The 20,785-nt window shown below is 43.9% G+C and overlaps 1 long non-coding RNA gene across 1 annotated transcript in view; it reads right to left on the minus strand.

Moving 5' to 3' along the window:
- The window catches only part of LOC106739985 (uncharacterized), a 155,802-nt gene that overhangs the window by 97,194 nt on the left and 37,823 nt on the right, over window positions 1–20,785 (minus strand). Inside the window, exons 3-4 of the long non-coding RNA XR_009461737.1 lie at window positions 15,483–15,522; window positions 14,761–14,820 (exon numbers count right to left, since the gene is read on the minus strand). This is a non-coding gene — a long non-coding RNA (uncharacterized LOC106739985). The remainder of the gene's footprint in view (window positions 1–14,760; window positions 14,821–15,482; window positions 15,523–20,785) is intronic.

Here is a 20,785-nt window from a genome sequence, read left to right on the forward strand (position 1 = left end):
ATCTAGTCCAACCCACTGCACAAAGCAGGAGGACATCTAGTCCAACTACATCATCCCAACCAAGGGGCTAACAGAAACCTGGTGGGATTCATCCCACGACTGGGCAGTACATATTGAGGGCTATAGATTGTACAGAAAGGACAGGGTGGGGAAGAAAGGGGGAGGGGTTGCGCTCTATGTCAGTGAGCAATATACATCAACCCTCATCAAGACAGAATCCAAGGATGAGGAAGTAGAAGGATTGTGGGTTAGGCTACATGGGGGGCAAGGAGAAAGGGATTTGGTGGTAGGGGTCTGCTACAGACCCCCACACCAAGGGGAAGAAAGAGATTCGGAGCTCCTGAGGCAACTCTCGGAGACCATAAAAGCTAAAGAAGCGGTAGTCATGGGGGACCTAAATTACCCGGACATCTGCTGGGAGTCACAGACAGCAAAGTCCCACCGCTCACGAAGGTTTCTAACCTGTGTACAGGACCTCCACCTGACACAGGAGGTACACGGTCCCACTAGGGGGAATGCCATACTGGATCTGGTATTGGCAACGGGGGATGACATGGTAGGGGACCTCCAGATCAGTAGCCATCTGGGGGACAGTGATCACCTAATAATAGAATTCACCATAAGACGCTGAGTGGGTACGGTAACTAGTAGGGTGAAAGTGCTAGACTTTAGGAAAGCTGATCTCAATGAACTCAGGCGATTAGTCAAGGATGCACTGCAAAGTAGGAGTTTTGAAGTGATGGGAGCCCAAGAAGGGTGGCTGTGCCTTAAGGAAACAATCCTTCGGGCACAAAGCAAGACGATTCCCGAGTGAGGCAAAAGAGGGAAAGGGGCCAGGAGGCTTCCCTGGCTGACCACAGAAATCCAGGGCGGCCTAAGGGCCAAAAGGGGAGCACATAAAAAGTGGAAACAGGGAGAGATCACCAAAGACGAATATACCTCCTCTGCTCGTACTTGTAGGGAGGCAATTAGACGGGCCAAAGCTACCATGGAGCTGAGGATGGCAACCCAAGTAAAAGACAACAAGAAATTGTTTTTTAGATATATAGGGAGTAAAAGGAAGACCCGGGGAGGAATAGGACCCCTGCTAAATGGGCAGAAACAATTGGTGATGGACAGGGGGGACAAGGCTGAACTCCTCAACGAGTTCTTTGCCTCAGTGTTCCTAAGAGAGGGGCACGACAAGTCTCTCACTGGGGTTGTAGAGAGGCAGCAGCAAGGTGCCAGACTGCCATGCGTAGACCCTGAGATGGTGCAGAGTCACTTGGAAGAACTGGATGCCTTTAAGTCGGCAGGCCCAGATGAGCTCCATCCGAGGGTGCTGAAGGCACTGGCCGACATCATCGCAGAGCCACTGGCGGGAATATTCGAGCACTCGTGGTGCACGGCCAAGTCCCGGAGGACTGGAAAAGGGCCAACGTGGTCCCCATTTTCAAAAAGGGGAGGAAGGAGGACCCGGGCAACTATAGGCCAGCCAGTCTCACCTCCATCCTTGGCAAAGTCTTTGAAAAAATTATCAAGGCTCACATTTGTGAGAGCCCGGCAGGACAAATTATGCTGAGGGGAAACCAGCGCGGGTTCATGGCAGGCAGATCGTGCCTGACAAATCTAGTCTCTTTTTATGACCAGGTTATGAAACGCCTGGACACAGGAGGAGGGATGGATGTTGTATATTTAGACTTCAGGAAGGCCTTCGATACGGTATCCCACCCCATACTGGTGAACTAGTTAAGAGGCTGTGACTTGGATGACTACACAGTCCAGTGGGTGGCGAATTGGCTGGAGGGTCGCACCCAGAGAGTTGTGGTGGATGGGTCGGCTTCGACCTGGAAGGGTGTGGGCAGTGGGGTCCCGCAGGGTTCGGTCCTTGGACTGATACTCTTTAATGTCTTCATCAGTGACTTGGACGAGGGAGTGAAATGTACTCTGTCCAAGTTTGCAGATGACACAAAGCTATGGGGAGAAGTGGACACGCCGGAGGGCAGGGAACAACTACAAGCAGACCTGGACAGGTTGGACAAGTGGGCAGAAAACAACAGAATGCAGTTCAACAAGGAGAAATGCAAAGTGCTCCACCTAGGGAGGAAGAATGTCCAGCACACCTACAGCCTAGGGAATGACCTGCTGGGCGGCACAGAGGTGGAAAGAGATCTTGGAGTCCTAGTGGACTCCAAGATGAACATGAGTCGGCAGCGTGACGAAGTCATCAAAAAAGCCAATGGCACTTTATCGTGCATCAGCAGATGCATGACGAATAGGTCCAAGGAGGTGATACTTGCCCTCTATCAGGCGCTGGTCAGACCGCAGTTGGGGTACTGCGTGCAATTCTGGGCGCCACACTTCAAAAGGGATGTGGATAACCTGGAGAGGGTCCAGAGAAGGGTAGCTCGTATAGTCAAGGGCCTGCAGACCAAGCCCTACGAGGAGAGACTAGAGAAACTGGACCTTTTCAGCCTCCGCAAGAGAAGGTTGAGAGGCGACCTTGTGGCTGCCTATAAGTTCATCACGGGGGCACAGAAGGGAATTGGTGAGTATTTATTCACCAAGGCGCCCCCGGGGGTTACAAGAAACAATGGCCACAAGCTAGCAGAGAGCAGATTTAGACTAGACATTAGGAAGAACTTCTTCACAGTTCGAGTGGCCAAGGTCTGGAACGGGCTCCCAAGGGAGGTGGTGCTCTCCCCTACCCTGGGGGTCTTCAAGAGGAGGTTAGATGAGTATCTAGCTGGGGTCATCTAGACCCAGCACTCTTTCCTGCTTATGCAGGGGGTCGGACTCGATGATCTATTGAGGTCCCTTCCGACCCTAACATCTATGAATCTAAGGATCTGTCTAAGATGGCAGATTCCATCCTAGACAAGAGGGTGGATTTCAATGTGGTAAGGAGAGTAGTCGGGGAGACACTGAGGTCCCAGAGTGGAGGGGACAGGAGTCGGGTGTCCAAGAAGAGTGGTCGTTCCTTAAGGAGACGATCCTCCAAGCCCAAAGGGAGGTAATCCCAACACGGATCAAAGGAGGCAAGAGGGCGCAAAAGCCCCCATGGCTCACCAAAAGCATCCAGGAATGTCTCCTAGCTAAAAAGGAGGCGTACACCCAATGGAAGGGAGGGGCCATCACCAGGGAGGACTATAACTCTGTTGCTCGGGGCTGTAGGGGGGCGGTCAAGAAGGCCAAGGTGGAGATGGAACTGGGACTAGCTACCCAGATCAAGGACAACATGAAGTCCTTTTTTAAATACATTGGGGGTAAAAAGAAGGTACTGGGTAACGTGGGTCCTCTGCAGGACATGCTAGGAAATCTGGTCATTGCACCAGACAGCAGAGCTATTTAACAATTTCTTTGGTTCCATTTTTCTGAGCAGGGAACGGGTCACCCCCCCCACTGGGACTGCCATAGGCCCCAGGGGAGGTGCACCCAGGCCTAGGGTCAGTGAGGACCTACTCGGGGAACTTCTGGAGGGACTGGACATATCTAAATCAGCTGGTCCTGACGATCTCCACCCCAGAGTGCTGAGGGAATTAGCAGAGGTCATTGCAGGACCCCTGGCACAGCTTTGTGAGCACTCATGGTGCTCTGGCATTGTGCCAGAGGACTGGAAAAGGGTCACTGTGGTTCCCATTTTCAAAAAAGGGAGGAAGGAGGACCCAGGAAACTATAGGCCAATTAGTCTTACCTCAGTCCTGAGTAAGCTTTTTGAGAGAATTATCCTGGTGCATGTTCGCGAGGGGCCAGCAGGGGAGATTATGCTTAGGGGCAACCAACATGGGTTCGTTAGAGGCAAGTCCTGTCAGACCAACCCGGTGGCCTTCTATGACCAGGTCACAAAATCCTTAGATGCAGGTGTAGCAGTGGACGTAGTCTTTCTGAACTTTAGGAAGACTTTCGACACTGTCTCTCACATCATTCTCATTAAAAAACTAGGAGGCTGTGGTGTCAATACCTACACAGTCAGATGGGTCACTAGTTGGCTGGACGGCTGTACCCAGAGACTGGTGGTGGACGGGTCTTATTCAACCTGTAGGGATGTGGGCAGTGGGGTTCCGCAGGGCTTGGTCCTCAGGCCCGCACTGTTCAACATCTCCATCAGCGACTTGGACGAGGGGGTAAAAAGCACCCTGTTCAAATTCGCAGATGACACTAAGATGTGGGGAGAAGTGGGCACACTAGAAGGAAGGAATAGGCTGCAATCAGACCTGGACAGATTACAGAGGTGGGAGTATGAGAACAGGATGGGTTTCAACACTGACAAGTGCAAGGTGCTGCACCTGGGGAGGAAGAACCAGCAGCACACGTACAGGCTGGGGAACTCCCTTCTCGTCAGGGCGGCCACCCGACCGGGGTGGCCCCAAGATCCCTATGGCAAACTGAGACTTTTCAATAGTCCCTTCTCGTCAGGGCAGAGGCAGAAAAGGATCTTAGAGGCATTATAGGTGCCAAAATGAACATGAGCCGCCGATGTGGGGATGCAGTCAGGAAGGCCAACTGTACCTTGTCATGCATCCACAGATGCATCTCAAGCAGGTCCAACGACGTGATCCTCCCCCTCTATGTGACACTAGTTAGCCCGCAGTTGGAGTACTGCATCCAGTTCTGGGCACCGCACTTCAGGAGGTATGTGGACAACATGAAGAGGGTTCAGAGGAGGGCCACCTGCATGATCAGGGGCAGCAGGGCAGGCCCTATGAGGAGAGGCTGAGGGACCTGAATCTGTTCCGCCTCCACAAGAGAAGACTGAGGGGGGATCTAGTGGCCATTTACAAACTAGTCGGGGGGGACCAGCAGGTATTGCAAGAGTCCCTGTTCCCCCAAGCACTACCAGAAGTGACAAGAAATAACGTTCACAAGCTGGCAGAGAGTAGATTCAGGCTAGATATCAGGAGGTGCCACTTCACTGTCAGGGCAACTAGGATCTGGAACCAACTTCCAAGAGAAGTGGTGCTGGCTCCTACCCTGGGGGTCTTTAAAAGGAGGCTGGATGAACACCTTGACAGGGTCGTTTGACCCCAGTACTTTTTCCTGCCATGGCAGGAGGTCGGACTTGATGATCTGCTCAGGTCCCTTCTGACCCTACCAACTATGAAACCATGAAACCAGCTGCGTCTTAAAAACCTCCAAGGATGGAGATTCCACAGCCTCTCTGGATAACTTATTCCAATGCTTTACTACACTCCTAGTGAGAAATTTTTTCCTGATATCTAACCTAAACTTCCCTTGCTGCAACTTGAGACCATTGCTCCTTGTTCTGTCATCTGCCACCACTGAGAACAGTCTAGCTCCATCCTCTTTGGAAACACCCTTTAGATAGTTGAAGGCTACTATTAAATACCCTCTCAGTTTTCTCTTCTGCAGACTAAATAAGCCCAGTTACCTCAGCCTCTCCTCAGAAGCCATGTGCCCCAGCCCCCAAACTATTTTTGTTGACTTCTGCTAGGCTTACTCCAATTTGTTCACATCCTTTCTGTGGGGGGGGGCAAAACTGGACAAAATACTCCAGATGTGGCCTCACCAGTGCCAACTAGAGGGGAAGAATCACTTCCTTCGAGCTGCTGGCAACACTAATACAGCCAGTATGGCAGTATGGCATTAACCTTCTTCGCAACAGAGGCACACTGTTGGCTCATATTCAACTGATTGTCCATTGTAACCCCCAGGTCCTTTTCTGCAGAGCTGCACTAGTCAGTCCCCTAGAAATGGATTCCTTGAGGACCTGCTCCATGATTTTTCAAAGGATTGATGTGAGGCTAACCAGACTGTAGTTCCCTGGATCCTCCTTCTTCCTTTTCTTCAAGATGGGCACTATATTTGCCCTTTTGCAATCATGCAGGATCTCTCCCAGTAGCCACAAGTTTTCAAAAGATAATGCCCAGCAGTTCTGCAGTCACATAGGCCAACTCCCTCAGCATCCCTGGATGCATCACATTCAGCCCCATTGACTTGTACACACCCAGCTTTTCTAAATAGTCCCTCACCTGGTCTTTTACCACTGTTGCTTCCTCACCCCCTCCCCAAACTGTGCTGCCAGGTGTAGTAGTCTGATAGCTGACCTTGCCTGTGAAGACTAAGGTAAAAAAGGCCTCAAATACTTCAACCTTTTCTGTATCATCTTTTACTAGTTTGCCTCCCCCATTCGGTAAGGCACCCACCCTTTCCCTGATCTTCCTCTTGCTGCTGACATACTTGTAGAAACCCTTCTTGGTACCCTTCATGTTCCTTGCTAGCTGCAACTCCAGTTGCACTTTGGCCTTCCTGATTTTTGTATCCTTGCCCTTGAAAGCACAGGTACAGGGATCACTTTCAGCACCTCAGGCAGAGATTTGGATGGGGAATTATGCTGATCATTGGAGAAGGAGTTGGGGCAGGGGAGCAGAATCTTACCTCCTCCTGCTCTCTGGACTCAGGCAGCAGGGGCAGGTTGGGCTTAGGTTGCTGCAGCTAAGGAACAAGCTCGCTGCACATTGTTGCAGCAGCCTAGCTGGCACGGGCTCTCTGGAGACATCTCCTAGTGCTCCATTTGCTCTTCTTCCCCTGCCCCCCACATGGAGAAATACTCCTGACTGCTTCCTGGTTGAAGGGGCTCATACAAGCATCCCCTCTAAGGGTGCTGACAGATATGTAAGTCCCTGCTCTAACCCACAGCACTTCACATAAAGCATCATGAGTGAGAACAATCCCCCAACCCAACAGACATTTGTCTGTTGGGAACCAATCCACTTTGGAGCCAATCCAGTGGAGAAGCCTACCTGCAATCTCTCCCCCCTAGCCCTGCCCCCCACGGGGAGAAGAGGGGGAGCTGCAGGCTGAGGTTTTCCCAACCTGAGCTGGAAGGGGGTGGTTGGGGGGGTGGTTCCAATCCACACACCCTCAGCTCAGTTTGGACAAACCCCAGGCCACAACTCCCTCCCCCTCTCTTGTCTCCCCTCCCTTTCTTCAGACAGCACCAAGGGGAAGGCTGAGCTGAATCAATGCAGGCCCAATTGCACTGACAATTGACCCTAAGGAACACAAGTTCCTTAAAGTGCTCTACTTTCATGAGTCCTCAGCTGAACCCTCATTAGATGATAGTTAATTTGTCACGACTGGCCACTTTTAAAACACTCTGCAGCCATGCATGTATGTCACAGCAAGGCTATAGAGTGCATTCAGGGGGTTGATCATGCAACAAATGTCACTTCTGTTAGCGCCCTAAGTTGACACCTAGAGCTAATGCTCTGTTCATCCCCTTCCAGTTAGTCTACTTCTTGAAAGAGCTCAGTTTTGCATAGAGAATTGTTAATGGATAGAGATTTGGCAACCCTAATAAAAGACACCTTGTGGCAGGGAGAATTCAATATGTTTTTAAAAATCAGTTGAATCAATAAACATTATATACTGACCAAAGCTGTATAGTAACCAGAATCATCACTACAGTGAATATATTTAACTGCATAGTTCCATGCTTTACTATGTTTGGACCTCTTAAATTTAACCTTAATTCTGACCTTTCTGGGTTTAAAGTGCTATACTTTACAATTACTATAAACAGCCCTGTGTTGCATTTTATTCTAAATTACTACAGTCTCAACCTTAACTCCACATTAATGGGGATCTTGTCAGGGAATAATAGCTTCTGACATAACCAGCTCTTAAGTAGTCCTGTTGCAGTAGCTACATTTATTGCCACTCATTCTGGCTGAACTTTTTTGTATGATCTACCTGCCCCATAGCCACCCTCCTAGTGCTGCTGCCCACCCTCAGAGCCATGGTGCAGCACTCCCAGCCTGGCTCAGCCCTGTGCATCTGCAAGGCCACAAGGCCACATAGATTTAATAAATTCATAGACATTAAGGCTTCAAGGGACCTCGCAAGATTGTTGGGACACAGCCAGGCAGCAGCTCCCTGCAGGTAAGTTTAATAGAGGCTGGTCAGGGAACTAGACGGAGCCACAGGCACCTCATGGTAAAGGGCTGGAGGACAGGGGGGGCTGCCTCAGAGTGATCGAGAGTGTGGGAAGGGGGAGGTCCTGTGAGGGGAAAGTGTTTGTCTGGGTGTGTGCATGTCTCTGCATCTGTGTTCACAGCAGGGAGAGTGTGTTTGCATCTGTGGGTCCACGTGCAGAGAGAGAGTGAGAGCAGAGTGCACACCCATCTGTACGCACACCTGTGTGTGTGTGTACACATTCAGCCATGGCGGAAGAGAGGGGGCAGAGCAGGGAGAAGAGGCGGGCATGTGCCACCTCCTCACCCCCGGCCCTGTGGAGTCCACCCAGCCTCCCCTGCCAGCACCAGGAGGGGAAAGAGACCCTTCCCCACCTCCAGTAACCCAGTTGGGGGGCCTCCAATTTTGTGTTTGTCCAGGGCCCCAATACACCTTAATCTGTCTCTGCCACAAACATACTTGCCAGGATGTTCCTGTTCAACACCTCACACAGTTCCTGTATCCATCCTATCCCTACCCTCCCTAATAAATGTATTTAGAGAACAATTACTAGAGCTCCCTTAGACTGGTGTCCAAAGTCTATGAAGAAGGAGCAGCGGGGAATGCAGGTACAGTTGTACCAGATCCCCAAGCTTTCAAGGCCACCAAAATCAGATCATTTTCCATTTCCTGTTTCTAAAATGGAAGGTGGAGGGAACCTATTAAGATGCTTTAGGCCCCCAAATTTCTCTCTCAAGGCCCTGCTAGGGCCTTTGGATGCCTAACAGTAAAAATAACTACTTTTTATTAAATCACATTTTTCAAGGGCCAAGTAGCAATTAATAAATTCCACAATACTGACAGTCTTACAGGAGTAGGGTATTTATATACCATGGCACTGGTATATCACTAAAACCTAGATAGGTAGCATTTGTAATACACTTATATGTGAAAAATGGCTTTACATCTCCAGTTCCTTATCGGGGCTATTTGGCATTCCTAGATAGAGTTAAACAAACATCTGGTGGAAAGACAAGATTGTAAATTCATGTGATATGTAGTGTCCAGGAGTGGGTGAAATCTGGGAAACCTCTTTCTATTGTCCTGAGAGAACAATTATGGAGCACTTCATCTTTTATGACCTTGCCCCAACTTTTATTTCTCCCGAAGGATAATTTGCTACTTTTGTCCAATTACTATGGCCACACACACAGTAACTAACATTATATTTATTCTATTGTTCCACTGTCTTTTGGGGATTCTCTCTAACCCAATGTGTGGGGATTGCAATGGATTAGTATTAAAGAGAGCTAAGCATCTAAATCCCCATGATTCAAGAAGTGAATAATTCCCTTCATCTTTTCAACCATCTCTCACTGACTTGTCCTTTACAGTAACCATACTGAAAAGTTCTTCTTCTTAAAAGCAGCATGCTTTCCTAAAGTGTTTCATTTTTTTTAATCAGTGCTAATCTAATCTATTACGGTCTATGTAGCATGCTCAGTATAAAGTGGGTATATATCTTCAAAGTAAAGCAGAAAATCTGTTAGCCATTATATGGATTTTGTGGGTGTACCTCCTGCATGCTACTTTGAAAATTTGCCCCTTAGTCTTATTAAACTAAATTGAGGAATTTCCAGATCTGATGTATCATTAAAAATAAAGTAGTGGGCTGTGCACTAATGACGTTGTTTGAAATGTAAACATGAGGCTTTCCATACATGAGAAAGGAAGTATTTTCAAGGAATGCTTGGAATGTATTCATCAAGAAAATATATTTAATTATATTGAAACAGGATCCTAACTTTATTATAGAGGGCTGCTTTTGCTGATAGCCCGAAACAAAGATTTTAGGACATACTTCTGTGATTCCTCCTAAATAATGTAAGTCCTAAACAAAGTTAAGACACCAAGGTGCTAAAATTACCATAGTTATGCCACATTAATCTTTTCATTAGTAAGTTTAAAAAAATCATAACTTTCCATCACAAGTCATAATGTTGATGGGGCATCTTTGATCTTAAAAAAAAAAAAAAAATGATCCCAATGGGAAGCCAGAAGTGTTTTTGATTATTATCTTTAAAGTAAAAAATTCCTTAGGTGAAATTCAGTATGAAATGCATCCATGCAATGATGAAGGTGAGTGAATATGTCAACATCTGTACCTTATTAAATCTGAACTATTTTTACTAGGCACTGAACCGAAGAGACCAAATACCCTGATAAAACCAGAAACTTCAGGAATGGATCTTTGAAGGCCTTTCTTGTTCTCTGATTATTGAAAAATGCAACTTAGTTTTATTCTATTATACTATATATAAGTTTCAACACCACCAATTTGCCCAGCTGCAGATCACTGTGATCCAAAACAATTTATTCTAAAAATGCCCAAGCCAAACATGAATTTCTACTCAGTCATCCTGGGTACCAGAATGGATTACTAAAATGTGTTTTTCATGGGTTTGGGTAATGCCAGATGTAATAAGATTCAGCTTATATTGTTCTGAGTCTAAAAAAAAAAAAAATCCCAAAAAAACGTCAGTAGTGGATTTTCTTGGGATTAACTATTACAATTTTAAACTTTCAGAGAAGGTAACATTTTAAGGCATATTATCAGAAAGAATTCTTCAAAAATTAAATTACCCTGTGTTCTATCAAACAAATAATGAAAAATATTCAAGTCAGAAGCAATCATTATATAATCATTTAGTCTGACTTCCTGCCTAATAAAACAGATCGTTTCACCTAGTCACACCTGTACTGAGACCACTAATTTATACTGTATTATATCATATTTTATAGAAGGGCAATGAGCACTGATTGGCATCTACGCCAAAGAACAATCTACCATATACAAAAACAGTATAGTAATCTGTAGGGCCCTAATCCAAAGGACACTGAAGAAAATTAAAACCTTACCACTAACTAACTTTTTGAAATAAAAACAGTCTTAGAATTGCTCTATTAATAAACAAAAGTTATTCAGCTCTGTCATGTGTGGTGAAAACTTCTTAAAAATGTGTCTATTTATATTACTTCAAGTTCAAACATTCTGAGATTTTGATATTTATTTTTTTTTTTTTTTACAGAAGACTAGAAAATTATTTATTATAAGAAATATAGAAGCCAAAAATCCTTTGTCACAGAAACCCTCACTAAGCAATGTGAAGAATAGGTTACCAGATGAATGTTGGTTAACTAATTTTAATCAGTCAGTTCTACCTGCCAAATGTGTCATGGCTCTTAGAATGCATTTCTTTGCCTGGACTACAGACCTACTGGAAGTGTTATTAGCCAAAACAGAGTATAAAACAAACAAAACACTGCTGAAAGTAAAATTATAAAGTTTGTTAGTTGATTGTGTTTACATCCAGTTCTTAAATACATAGGAGGTTACAGTTTATGAAGAAATAAGGAGTCCATTAATTCAATCATTCAGTCCTGTAATACAGAAAACTTTTAGCATTCATTCTACTTCTAGCACATGTATGGTATTATACTAATATACACAAAGCAAGTTCAAGACTTCCTTGAGTTGCACATAGCTTTAATAGTCAAGAGTTCCCTAAGTCAGGAACTGCTAACAATATGGCAGGACACCCAGGACTTCTGGCTGCCACCAACACCATGATCACGGTGACAGCAACTGTATTTTCTTTCCACCCTCCCCCACATCAGTATCCAGTGTAGCTGCCCCAGTCATCTTGCCCTAGTCATGCCACTGGGTTTGACTATGAACAGAATTAGGCTTGTGGTGTCTTTTGGGATTGCTCAATGACATATACTACCATGGACAACACAGCAGAAGACTTGCTTTGATGCTAAGCCTTCAATTTGACATTACTCCGTCAATAATCTTATGCTTTGCATAAAGTGTATATATTTGAGGTTTAAGATTTATCAAATATAACAGCCATCTTCTAATTCCAGTCCTCCATACCAATCAACCCAGCTTTAATTAAAAACCTACTTAGAGGAGAACTCGGTATTATATAAAGTGCTATCTATATTAAATGTATGCATCTTAACTCTAGCTATTATGCGTATCTTTGCATTTGGCAGACATGACGTTGCTATGTATAATTTGAAGTTTAATTTAAATACCTCTATGGCTCAAAGACTATGTACGAGTTAAGAGCTATGGTTCAGGTTCTGGATAAGGTTCATCTCAAAATGTGGCATGTCATCTTTAGACATAGTCACTATTTTAATTTCTAGGTATACTATGTTTTCCTATTTGAAATCTATGGGTTTCTCTTATGATGACTCGCTTGTAAGCATTTGCACACCTAAGGCTCCTAGCACATGTTCATTTAATGGCATGATATGACACGTAGGCAATGGATGCTACATGTGCATGGCAGGAAGCTTGATTCTTGGGATCAGATCCCACTGTGCTGTTACTTGCTAGGGCAGGGGGAGCCTGGCAAGTTGAAAGAAGAGTGCCTACAGGTCCAGCTGGGGCTGGCAATCATCTGATTGTCAGATCTAGATGAGATCAGGAACTCCTAATGGCCCCAGTACAGTCTGGGGGCAGAAATGGAGATGGAGAAGGCTTTCTTTCCCTGTAGGTTGATTTTGGGAGCCTCTGACAGTAGCAACCTTAGGGGAGGGCAAACTGGGCGACTGCCCAGGGCCCCACACTTTTTAAAAATAAAAATTACACTGAATATTTGTATTATCAATATAGTATTAAGATACTTTCATTGCAGTTTCATGGATGAGGCAAAGTGAAATTGAAAATGTCTGACTTGCTTATAGGTCATCAAAATTAAGCCTCTAAGGTGCCCCAAATGACTCTCTTGCCCAGTGCCCCAAAACCCCTAAGGCCACCACTGCCTCTGATCTCCAGGGCTGCCTATAGATGTGCTCCAATGCATTCGAATTAGAATGCATCAGAGCAGACTCAATTAATCGAGTCTGCTCTGTGTTTAAATTAGAACACTTTTGCATCACCTCAGCAGCATGTGCAGTAAGCCCCCTTGCATTTCAAAATGGCTACAGGAGCACTTTAGTTAAAGCTCATTTGATGAGCTTTAGTTGAAGTGCCCCATGGACATTTAGAAACACATTACACCATAAATTGGCTTTAATGTGTGGCCGGGTTACAATCTATAGGACAACTAATACCTTAATCACATCCTAAATGTAACTGGTCCCAAGGCCCTAAGTGTGCTAATATTGCATTGCATTCTTAAAAATATCCCACAGAGCCCCAGAGTTTGACAACACCCCGACTGAAAATCATTGTGCAAATCATTGGGTCAGTTTCTGCAGTGCTTAGCTTGAAGTTCAGTGAGAACCAATGGAAAAGATTCTGAAGTACATCTGGGAAAGTCCACTCACAATTAGAAAAGTGGTAAGAACCTCTGTTGCAATTACTTTGCTAGGCAGTACTTAAAAAGTAAGAATTGTAAGGACTTAACATCCATGAGAATTAATTTAATACTATGCATTGGGTTCAATTTTCAAGAGTGCTTAATTTGCACTTTAGATATTTAAATCCTGTTTTGGGCTAGTCTTAATTCCAAGACTGCAATCCATATGGATTCCTTTTAACCACAGTTAGGTAACCAAGACCCACAGGATCCACAAGCTTTCACTATTAAAGCACCTCTGCAACTGAAGTTCTGTTCTGCATATACCCCAGGTGCAACCATTTTATGTCCAGGAAAGAGGAGGATTTCAGATGCACCTTTCTTCAGTGCTAGCTTAACCATCACCTGCTCAGCATGAAGGTTATTTTGATTCCCCATTCCTAAACACCTCTCTTTCCCCATTCATTGTATAGAGAACTTAGGGGGCTAATGGAGATTAGTAAATACTCCAGGGGGCTGATGCCTAAAAGTTAGAACAACAACTCAGATAACTAGAACACATATTTAAAATGGTCACAACCATGACTGAAAGAGATAGAGAATCAGAAATATGAAAAATGCCAAATATCACCATGCGTAATAGTCTTTAAGTGGATCTGACCCTTCGGCACTTAGGCCAAACTCACTCATGTACCACTCATGTATTCCACTGTGTTTGTTTTGCTGCTAGACACCAATACGCTTTTGGTGAGAGCATTAAACAAGTCTGTCTTGGCCTCATTGAAATGGGAAAAAAAAGAGGGAAAAAATGCTGCATGTTCTATCTAAAGTATAGTTCATATCTTCGCATTTGATGTTGAAAACAACTTTTAAGATATTTTAAAATGTAAGTAGTTTTGGTTTAGGGCTTTAATTGCCTTTATACAGGCTATTTAACCTACTGGTACTGTGTGTCATCAGTAAAGGAAAGCTAGTCATGAATCAGGGACTTCAAAATGTGGTGGGGGAAGTGCCTTGATTTCAGCCAGAAAGAAAGTTAAAACAGCTGTTGGTCACTTTCCGATTCTGGCATACAAGCTACTACTCTAAAGGCCCTGGAGATCTTCAAAAGGAGCCTGGATGCACATCTTGCTGGGGTTATTTGACCCCCAGCAGTCTTTCCTGCCCAGAGCAGGGGGGCTGGACCCACTGATTTCATGAGGTCCCTTCCAGCCCTAAACTTCTGTGAATGTATGTGACTGCAAATGTATTTCCCTTTGATTTACATATGCCAATTACCAAAAAGGAAAGCAATTTAAACATTCGAGTTTAAAAATATCGCTCTGGTAGAACGTTATCTTTGTCCAAACCTGTTAGACCGTGCAAGCAGGTCTGTGTGTAATGAGGAAAGATGTTCAACATGGAAGTAGCAGTGGTTTGACTGTAGCCTATTACACCAATGTTGCATTTTTTCAAAACTTGTCTCATGATTAGAAAGCTCTCTGGCTACTCACATTTTTAAACACAATTTCTGAGTTAAGTGAAGTTGCACACAAAATTCACCACTCACTTATCTGACTCCCTATGGATCCTGGGATGAGTCACTTCACCTCTCCATGAGCCAGCCTCCCTGTAAAATGATACCCGTAGTTATCGAGTAGTATATTATAAGGGTTGGGATACAGAACTTTGATGCTTCTGCAACTTAGCTGTTATTCCTTACTCCTTGCACCTCTAGGATTCCTGGTTGGCTTCAGTGAGTAACCAAATAAAGAGCAAGAGTTTTTCAATCAAACTCCTTCCCTGTGAGCCTTAAAGAGAAGGCATTTCTTTTGGAAGTTTTTGCCTGCCAAAGGGTAGCAAGGTGAAAAATAACTTAATAGTATCTGCCCTGTTGTAGTTAGGTTTGCTAAGGTCTTGATTCACTAGGATCTTGTTTCTTTTCTTGCACTGGTTTTACACTGCTATTCTTCCATTAAGCTTCAGAGGGCTTATTCAAGATGAAGTAGTGCGAGTAATAAAAGCCTCCAAAACCAGTGGCTACAACCCTCTGTCATATGAAAAGGTAATGACCTTTAACCGAAGCCAGATCACGTCTCATTTCTTACCAGAATTCCTATATGTCAGATCTCTGTTACAGTGAAACACATTATGTGTACAACCTCCACCTCGAAAGAAAACTAAAAGAGCCCCCGAGAGAGCATCAAATATGTCATGAGCCAAACAGAAACTTCCCATGCTTGAGTCAGGGTTCTGAGATTTCTCATAAGAGATAACTCTTCTAGAGCTCACCATTCTCTTGGGATCTTTTAAGTTCTGTAGCAGATTTCATCTAAAAAAAAAAAAAAAAAGTACTTTTTTATTTCTACTGATGCTGCAGAGATCAAAGACAACATAGTAAACCTCACAGATTGAATTCCAATTCCACATATGGAAGGGAAGGTAGTTATTTTTTTCCAAACTAATACACAAAGTAAAATATAGAGAAGAATCGGTTTACAGAAGAATGTATCATTTACCATGGCAAGGTTACTGTGTGCATGTGCCAGTTGCTTAACTGCTGCTTTATCACTGAAGTTGCTCTTTTTAGAACAATCCAGCTCAGAGCCAGAAGACAGCATGTAATAACTTGTGACAAGGTTTTGAACATGAAGTCTTTATCAATGCCAACTACAATAACCCTGCAACGTGCAGAGGCTATTTTGGGAAAAGCACCTTATTATTTTGGAGATCTTTCTGAACATCCCAGTCAGAAATGCCTGACCCAGCCTTAGGCAAACAAGGTTCTTTGGATAAATGTGATCTCTATTATTTGTTTTAAGTTGTTCTGAAAACTATTCTGCTGATAATTAGCTAAAATACAGACTGAAAAAGAAAATATACAAGAAAAATGGAAAAGTTTTTTAACCTCATTGACATTGTATCCCAATTCATGAGATTTGGGCTGTAGCCACAAGAAGACATATTACTTTGGGGAAGAGGAGGGTGTTAAATTTTCCAGTGATTTGGATACCTACAGCATGTCTGGAAGGCCTCTCTGACACCGAGCCCACCACCCACAAAGCCCCACCTACTCAAGGATGCCAGGAATCAGAAACTGTGCAGAATAGGCAGTTTGGAGTGACCCTGACTGCTTGCCCCCAAGGCCATGTTACTGTTTTCTGTTTCAAGAGAGTGAAAGCAGCACTGGAGGGCCAGGGTTGGGGATGGTTCAGGTTCATTGTTATCCATTGCTCTACAAGATTAGAGTTCTGTTGAGCCTGACTGGGAGCAAGTGGGAAGGGCTTTATTTTTTTTTTCCTCAGCCGAAGATAGAGTTGAGAAGTCAATGGTATAGGCATGGCCTAAGTCAACTGGGTATGTCTGAAAAATCTGCTCTTGGACAGCAGTGAGACTTTGCAGATTGATTACATTTAAAATGAGTAACTTACTCCATAACAGCATCAAAGTCAACCTTGGACACAGATATATCAAAACTGCTGGTGGAGTCCCTTAAAACCACTCGAGAAGGGAGCCATGTGAAAAATGTAGAAAGTGGGAAGATTTTTCATTTCACTAGGAGGTTGGTGGCTGTTGATGCTCTGAAACCAAGGAGAGCATGAAAATCACATCAACTGCCAAGCCAAGCCAACAACTGTTAAGCTTGCAGATCTTGTGGGCAACAACTCAGATAACTAGAACACATATTTAAAATGGTCACAACCATGACTGAAAGAGATTGAGAATCAGAAATATGAAAAAGGAAGCAAGTCATGAGAAGACGACAGGTCTCCACTGTATAGAAGTGTGTCAAAGAAATCAGAGAACCGAGACTTTTGTTATTATTATTAGTGATATTACAATCTCTACTGAAAGACTGCAAACTGCGTCCTCTGCCATGGATATGCTGTGCTAAATTCTGTGGGCCTTTAAGACTGCTTTCTGCTGCTTTGAGGGCACAAAATGGTTTTAAAAGTCAGTTTGACAACTCTGGGGATTTTCCCATACATGAGAATCCTAAAATCAGCTGCTTCATATTCTAAGGCCAAGCATATGAGGCATACCTCCTCATACAGCTAAGGAAGGATGAGTTACCTTGTACACGGGATCACTGGCACTGGATACAATTTAGAGCTCTGAGGTACAGTCAAGGACATGGCCCCCCTGAAGTCCTGATACAAGGCAAAATGTGACACCACTCATTTGATGGGCTCTTACCAGTGCTGACTGAAGTTCAATAACAAGTGCAGGAAAACACACTCTATAACCACACATTAGAACTGAACCTTCTTCTGTTCCTCCTTAATGGCAAGGGAATGTCCAACAGTTTTCAATGGGAGATAGATGCCTAATCCACTTAGGTATCTAGTGGAATGCAAATGTATCTGTTTGCACCTTAGGGCCACGTCCAGACAAGAGCAGACATTTGTTTCCCCAGGGACAGGTTGCGGCAGCACACCTCATGCCGCTGATACTTGTCCCCAGGGAACGCCCATGCCATGCGCGCTCTTATCTGGGGTCCTGGGGGCCTCGGACAGCTGCAGCCATGGCACTCCTGCAGCTGGGAGCCTGGCTGGCAGCCAGACCATAGCTCCAGCTGGCCAGGCTCCAGTTTTGGGCTGTGCACACTCCACCACATGCGCTGCCCCACTTTTTTTTGGTGTGGTTTTTTTTTTACCCTGGGATCTCCCAGGGTCAAAAAAACCCACAGCATCCGGAATGCCTGCATGTGCGGCGCTGCAGATGGGTCTGTGGCACCACATACTGAACGTCCATGCTCATCTGCCTGCAGCATAGGTGTCCAAATTTGTTTCTTAATTTGCCACAAAGATATGAGTTCTTAGTAACTGTAGGAAAGGCAGAACAAAACAAGCGATTTAAGGAAGCTATAGAATTTCCTATTGGAGGTTTTCAAAAAGAGGGTGGATAGGCATCTGTCTGGGATGGGTTGAGTATAGCAAAACATTCCTCTCTGCAAGAGGTTGGAGTAGATTGTCTCCTCCAACCCTGTCATTCCAGTTTCCATATTTGTTCCCATATTACACACATTTCCCTAAAATCAGCCCTCCAAAATTGGGAGAACGTGTCTAAAGCAGAGAAGCTGATTTTCTGCACTGCAATTGAAGCATGTAATAGCTTCTTGTAATGGCTGTCATGGGTCATGCTTTTCTCCCAGCACAGCGCAGCCTTCAGTGTCACAGTTTTAACCCTATTACAGCTGCGGAGCAGTGGAACTTTAGTTCTGAAGCTGCAGCTAGAAACTGAGTGATGCTGAAGAGTGGCCTCCACCCATCCTGCCTGAGGCCAGCCTTCAGCCATGTTGAGCCCATGCTGTGGAAGTTAACATTCAGAAAAAATCTTTTTTAAAATTTTTTATTTCATTCTTCCTTCCCTAAATAAAGCATGTGTATTATTTGAGATGGTGTGTATGCAAGTAAATATGATTGTATAAATAATTTCATCTGTGTTTTTAAGGCAATATATTTTCTTTGATTTGTTCTGGCTAATTTCCTTCAATTGTGACTAACTACATTTATAATTGTAACTGTCTAGTTATATTGTTGCCTCTAAAAGTAATGGGCAGTTTTTCAAAGCAATGAAAAAAAATTAACTATGCTCTGCAAGTTACTTCATACCGGTAGCCCCCCTAGTCCCAAAAGACTTGTTAGGCAGCTGCAAATTCTCTTGCCCTAGCCATTAACAATTATACACTAATCAACTCACAACCTTTCCCCCATTTCTTTAAGTCTTATTGTGTTCAGACACCACTTCATTCAGTCACCTCTTGTAGCGAGTCATTCCCTTCCCATATAACTAGGTCATTATAAGTATTTATTTTCTTAAGTGTAGAACTATTTAGAGCCTACAATTAACACCGTTTTTGACAGTGTAGTTATCATAAACAGTGAACTCAGGTCCTTTCCTTTATGCTCCCATGACAGACAGAGATAAGCAGTGGAGAGTGTATTAAAACATGATTAGGAACATTCAGAGAACCAGTCTGATGGACTAGCTAACCGACAGAAGTAGCTACTTTTGGACTGCTCCTACCTATAAATATGATATCAGAAGGTTGTAGCCCTTTTACAAACTTATGTACCAATTGTAAAAAAAAACTGATACAATTCTGAAATTTTTAAATAAAAACTTAACACTTAAAAAGCACTTTTTCATCTTCATATGCTAATTAACAAGTGAATCCAATCCTTCCAACACTCTTGGAAAATCAGTATGTATCAGTTAGTAGTGCAACCAGTTTTATGGAAGAAGAGACTATAGCACAAATTGATTAAGTGACTTGCAAGACAAGCAAGTCAGTGTCAGAGGCAGAACTAGAACCCAGGAGATTCTGGGTCCTGAGTTCTGTGTAGAGGTCACAAGACATCATTATTAATTTCTTAGCAAAATAAAATAAATAAATACACAAAAATCCCAAGCACAGACAAAAGGACCAGTACATTCAGGAAATAAAGAATGGCACGTCTTTTCACTTCAAGGTGATTAGCTCAATTCTGATCCCAGGCTCTCTCTGCATTGCCAAGTTGAAAGCCGGATGGCCTGCAGGTCCAAAGCTAGGGCTGACAATCGGCTGATCATCCATTCCAGCCCCAGGCCTGCCACACATTCAATTTAAGGCACCGTACAAATCAGCCATATAATATAGAACATTTTTATGACTGGTTTGCCATTACGTATTTCTTTAAATTGGGTGCAAATATAACACCCTTGCCACTTACACCACAATTAACAGGTTAATTGTAGCATAAATATAAAGCATAGAGGTGGCCTAGGAGTTCTTTTCATTAAAGACCTTGGCACAAAAATATAGGAAATTTGTTGATGGCACAATTGTTGAAGGCTGGGTAGATATGCCCCTTTATAGCTGTGAACAGATGGGCGAAAAATGGAGTATGAGACAAAAATACAAAAGAAAAGGGTTGAGGGGCGGGAGAGCAAGCTAGTTGTGATAGTCAATACAAAAGATTGGGGTATCATACAGAAAGAATGACTTACCTAGAGGACAGAAGTAACAGAGGTAGGTTGGAATTCTATAGTACAAAATGCAAGGTTTTGCACCAGAGGACTAATAGCCAAAATTAAAATTCTACACTCCAAACTCATCTATTGGAAGCGACTGAGCAGACGGAAGAGGACCTAGGGTACTAGCTGATCACGGGATGACTATGTACTGTGTATGTGCTGTAACCATGAAAAGGGGAAAAACAATCCTAGGATGCATTAGCTGAGGTGTTCCCCACTAGGCAGAAGCATTAGTGCATTGGTAAGACTTCATTTGAAACACAGTATACTGGCCACTCATGTTCAAGAAAGCTTAATTTATATTGAAATTGCTGCAGAGAAGGACTATTAGGATAATCAGGGAAGTGGAGCGCTGATCATGTGAGAGTAGATAAAGCCTAGGAATGGAGAGCCAAGCAAAATGAAGGCCAAGAGTGAATACAATTGATCTCTAGAAATATACAGGGGTAGAGAAGTAAACACCAAGGAGGGAGAAGAGCTATGCAAGCTAAAGGACAATGGTGGTATGAGAACAAATGGATATGAACTGGCGAGGAATAAATTTAAATTTATTTGAAGTTTCCTAACCAACAGAA

This window comes from Alligator mississippiensis, chromosome 4, assembly GCF_030867095.1.
Source record: "Alligator mississippiensis isolate rAllMis1 chromosome 4, rAllMis1, whole genome shotgun sequence".
In the NCBI taxonomy this organism is placed as follows: domain Eukaryota; kingdom Metazoa; phylum Chordata; order Crocodylia; family Alligatoridae; genus Alligator; species Alligator mississippiensis.